A 5,825-nucleotide genomic window follows, 5' to 3' on the forward strand; every position below is an offset into this window, starting at 1 on the left:
AGGTCAGGTTGGACGGGGCTCTGAGCAACCTGATTTAGTTGAAGATGTCCCTGCCCACGGCAGGGGGGGTGGACTAGATGACCTTTAGAGGTCCCTTCCAACCCAAACTATTCTATCATTCTATGATTCTATGATTTGATAGTTTTACAGTAGTGGATCAGGAAATGTTGATAGGTTACTAACCCAGAAAGCTAATATTCTTCTTCCCCAATTGATAGTTTTACAGTAGTGGATCAGGAAATGTTGATAGGTTACTAACCCAGAAAGCTAATATTCTTCTTCCCCAATCTTCTTTGCCCTTGCCTTGCTGTGTCTGTACCAGAATATAATTTGGTACTAGAATAAACAGAATTTGGAAAGGCAAATCTTTGGAAAAGAGGAAAGCAAAATGAAAACTCTGTCCTTAACAGTGACTAAAGTTAAGTTCCATCCACTTTTTTTTGTGTAATTGAAAGTTGCAGCAGATATTGTTTGAATATAAACAAGGGTAGTTTTCTGAAGCTGTCTGGAATAGTCATTCTGATCTACTGACACAAACTGTGACACTTTCCCTTGTACAGGGGTTATTGTATGAGACTTTAACTTAGATTTTAAAGGTAAACAATTAATCTTTTTTGAGTTAAGATTTCTGTAATTACTGACTGAATCACATGAACAGTTCTTTTTGGTTTTGTTTGTTTTCTGCAGTTCTTTCCCCACCAAAAAATGAGAAATTTGAACTCTGAAATGATTCCTTATCCTTCCTAATTTTTTTGTAACATGTCCTCTTTAATTACATGTCCTTGTTTAAGGAAATAGTTGTCAAGGAAATGTCTAAAATCTCAGTCTTACTTCACAAATATTTTCTTCTTCTGTCCATCATATGTCTCTGAGAACTGATAAACCTTTCATAAAATACTTCTGAGTAGTGCCTCAAAATCCTGCAAAATAAATAAATAAATAAATACATAAAGCAAGTCATGCAAAAGAAATAATAAATATGTCAAGCCTCTTGCTGTCACAGAAAAAAAATGTTGTGTTATTGTCATACTATTGCAGTCATTGGCTAGTGGAGCTGAATAATGCCAGCAGTCTACATGTAACATATCAGATTTTAGACTTGATTTTAAGGCTAGCAAGAGACATTGATGTATAGTAGGGAATAAAGTCTTGAGTGAGAAGGAATAATACACAGCTCAAAGAAGGTTTAGAAAGATCAAAGGAGCCATTACTGGGCCAGCATTCAAACAGCAGGAAGGGAAATATGGTGTTCGTAATTCTCCCAGATACTATGGGGGAAAAACAGTGAAGGGATTTATAATGCAAAGCAAAAATCTTAAAATCAATAGGATGCTTTGCTGGTATTCACAGTACTGCCTGTAAAGTATGGGGTGGAGAGGTTAATTAATCTATTTAAGAGTCTGTATTTTGAATTCATTTGAGGTTTTCTGCAGTAAGCTGGAAGACCAGTTTACAAATCTCTGGGAGATAACAGAAGCAGGTATCAATAGCTTTGAACTGGTGCACAAGTGGATCAATTGTTATCTGGAAGTCGGCTTTTAATGACAGTCAGAAAACTTTGGTGATGTTATTTAAATGCTTTTGAATGGCAGAATAGATTCAGATATGTCTTACCAACCTAATAAAACACTTCAGAATTACACTGATTTGAAACAAAATAAAAACCGAAATAAAAGATTGGGAAAATACTTTCATGTTCATTTTAAACATTTCAGCCATCTCTTAAATGCAGGAAGGTATTTTACAATTTATAGATCTACCATAACAAAATTAATGTATATTTGTATAATGCACTGACATGCTATATATGTTTATTTATATTTTTTCAGTAAATAAAATATTTTTATCTGAAATTCTTAATAAACTAAAAATATACCAACAAAGGTTATATTCAAATAGCCACCAAGAAGGCTTCACATTATCACAGTCACTCAAGGGAGCAATAAGCATATTTAGATAAAAATAATGCCATTTAATTACACTCCTCGAAAAGCAGAAGATGATTGAAATAGTCAACTTGCCTTCCTGAGAGCATCGACAAGTAGGGTTGTCCGGTACTGTTGCTCAACACCCACATCAGAAAATCATGAAATAAAGTAAGATAACAAAAGAGGCTGCAAATTAAAAAAAAAAAAAAATAGTGGATGAAAGACTGTCTTTGTCTTTAGGGGCCAAATATTTTCAATCTAAATGATTTACATTTTCAACCATTTCTTTGCAGTTTTGGGGGGTGAGGAAATTTATTCCTTTTCAAGAAAAGCTAAGTTTTCACTGGAGGTTTCAGCAAAACATTTTTGAAAACCGTCCCAGACTCTGAGATTCACCGAACAATATATGGCAAAAATTGGTTAGGGAGCAATTAGTACAAGGAGAAAGTGTATCATTGTTCTATTTTATAGGCTAAATCCTGACCATGCCATTTCAAAAATTTCTTAAGCCCTCAGATTTCCTTAATCATACTGAGAAGCACCCAACAGGAATCTAAAAGACCCTACAAAAACCTTAACTTGTTCTTTTCTTTTGTGTTTGTGTGTATGAATGTTAATAATATTTCCTATATTAGTTCTAGCTTAACTCCCTTCCCTTCCTGCTCATTCTCTGCTATCTGAAATATCTAAATAATGTCAGCTCCTTCAAGATTTTGTTAAACAACTTCTTGTTCTTTCCTTTTAAAAATAACAGTGTTATCCCAGGCTGCTCTTTAAGGAAATAAAAAATTATTGTTTCCGCTTTTCTGATAAATCACAGATCTGAGTGAATTTATTTACTGAGTGAATAAGAAAAAATGTGTTATGAATTTGGTTTTTGCAAACAGAGAACAAGCTGAGGTTTGTGCAGGGTTTTTTGTCTGTACTAGAAGTAGTAGGATACATTTTTTCAATAGGATAAATTCTCCCCTCTTGCATAAAATCACAGTAAAATGCTTTGGGAAGAATTTCTCTGTAGAGGTAAAACTAGATGGATTCATCCATCCTGAAGCTGTGGAGTGCCAAAAGAACTGACCACAAAATGGCATGGAAGTCCCTGGGTTTTCATAGCCTGCGCAGCTGCTGCTCCATACTTTTTTCAGAGGGCTTGATTAGTGAATTAATTCATAGATTTGCTTTCTATTTCACAATAGTCTTCCCCTCTTTATCTCAAATTAGAAATGAGTTCCTGTGTTCATGAATTGCAGAATGGGGAAAAGTCAAGGCAATGACTTTTGCATGGCACTGCATTCTTGAAATGGTAATTTTGTACTGTTTCTGAAGCAGAAAGAGTGCTGAAAGTCAATAAAGCAGAATGAGTAAAAACCAAAACCCCTCCACATTTCCTAAAGGTTTCCAGTTTCATTTACATGTGAAACTCTATTAGTCCTAATGAACTCCATACAGATGTGAGCATCAGTATCAGTCAGAGAAACAAAATGATTATCAGGACAGTAAACATCGAGTCTCTGATCAACTGCACTGCCAGTGGCTTGCAACTGAACATAGCCAAAACACAACAAACAGGAATGATCATTAAGATGCATTCCTCTGAGCATACAGACGGCAAGCACAGAGGTCAGAGAGCAGTGAAGTCTAACTTCTTATTGTCTGGATCAAAGAGAAGGGTGAGCAAATAGTTACAGAATGCAACTGCTCAAGCTCTTGGTCAGGGGTGATATTTGTTTGGAAGCTATCAGAGATCAACAAACCCTCCAAATTTTCGGAAACTTTAAAAAAAACTTTTGGTTTATGCTTTGCAAAAAATTATGTAGAGAATTGAGGACTCCAGATAGATCAGTTTGGAAAAATGCACTGTTTTGTTTTCTCTAAGGAAAATATAAAAATTAGTTAATGTATTATATTGCATGGGTGCAGGAAATAGTAACTAATACAAATAATCCTCACTCCTTTAGCTGTTTAATTTCAAAAATTATGGAGTAGAAAGTGTTATGCACTATCTTCAGTTTACTTGGTGTTTATTTTCACAGAATGAATATTGCTTTTGTCTTTCATTTATTCTATGCTTTGTTTGCTTGGATTTTTGAGGAGATAACTTTGGAGTAATTGTGCAAGGTAGAGACATAACTTTTCTTCCTCACTAATAACACAAAGCAGAAACTGAAATAGCACCACATTTGGTTTTATGTTGACAGAACTATTCCACATGGAGTTTTCAAAATGCTCTGTTTCCCACTTTGCTACCAGTTTGAACACAGAAGCCATACTGTAGGAATAGTTAAGCAGAAGTACAAGGAAATTCTCCAGAGGAATTTGAAGGTTTTGGAATATCTCTAACATACCTGCAAGCTAATCTGTGGCTCAGTATTTACAGTTATATTTACTGTTCTGAGAAACAATTTCTTCAATCAAATTAAAATTTGTTGAGTAAGAATAATTATTTCCTGTAAAATGTTTTTAGGACTATATCCAAAGATTACTGAACAGGGCATGCTTATATGGGGAGGCAAATATAAACCAAAGCAGAGATTTTGTTCTGTGGTGAATTCTAGTAATATAACACTCTCATGGGCATACTATGTGCATTTGGGAAGTAGCATTATACAGAAGTAAGGACAGTAATGTTGTAGTCCCAGGTTCCCAAACAGCAAAGAAATAGCTGAATTTGAATCTTTCTTGTACTGCCAGACATTGCCTAAGGCTCGAACAAAACTTTGACATTCAGGCTACCATTCTGTTTTCTGTAATATCTACCTATTTGTTTTCCTGTAACTTTATGTTTCTTTCTATGAATATAGACTATTGGCATATTTCTAAACCCTTCCCCTTGCTTCCAAACCTAGACGGTCAAGGGACTGGTTTTCATTGACATGAAAACATATTTAATTACCTTCTTACATGACACAGAGACTTAGAGAAGGTGGTGTAGCCACATTACCAGGTGATCAGCATCATCTTCTGTTTCTCATAACAGACCTCAAAACCATTCCTAAGACTGCATATAAGCTTAACACTTTTCATTTTCTTCCTTCCAAAATTCTGTTTCACAGCATGGATGTCCCTAATTTTGGAGGCACAAGACAAACTCTCCACCTGCATATCCAGAAATGGATGTAGTATTGCCCCAGCCTTCCTACTGGAAAGTATTCCGAAACAATGGGATTATCTGATTTCTGAGATCTGAGACAGTAAAGCTGTTTGCTGAATTACATGTGCAATGGGAGTATTTTCTGCAATCTACCATACCTTCTATAAACAGAAAAAATAACTTTTTTTAAAACTGGGAAATATCTACATACTTTCAGGATGGACAAAATACAGCACTGCTCCAGAATGCAAGATACTCCAGAAAGCAGCAGGCTTTTGAGACAGACCTACACAAACATCTTCGTCATCCTCCTCATCCTCCTCTTCATTAATATTGCCACATCCTCTTCCTACAGTAACTACCTGACCCCGAGCCAGGTTTCTCTTTTCAGTACCACATTCACATGATGCAAATTCAGAAGAACAAGCTTTCTTATTTTACTTCTCCAGCTTTTTTTCCATCAGAAAACAGCTAGCAAGCAGCCTTATACTGAGATGTCCCAGCCTCAGTATAGTTCTCAGAATGAAGCTTTAGAAAAGGTATCATCACCTTAATGTTTTCATGAGTAATATCAAGAACAAGGTTTATCTTGTTTTCTGTTTTTTTTTTTCTTTTTTTCTTTTTTTTTTCTTTTTTTCTTTTGGGACCTGGGGCAAGTGTTGTATCCCAGGATGAGTGGATAGAAAGGGAGATGGTTATTGCAAGGATGAAGCGAAACTGATGTATAATCGCTGCCTCATAAAAATCATAGAATCATAGAATCATAGAATCATAGAATCATTGAGGTTGGAAAAGACCTCTAAGATCAT

Source organism: Aptenodytes forsteri, unplaced genomic scaffold, assembly GCF_000699145.1.
Source record: "Aptenodytes forsteri isolate BGI_AS27 unplaced genomic scaffold, ASM69914v1 Scaffold172, whole genome shotgun sequence".
NCBI lineage: Eukaryota > Metazoa > Chordata > Aves > Sphenisciformes > Spheniscidae > Aptenodytes > Aptenodytes forsteri.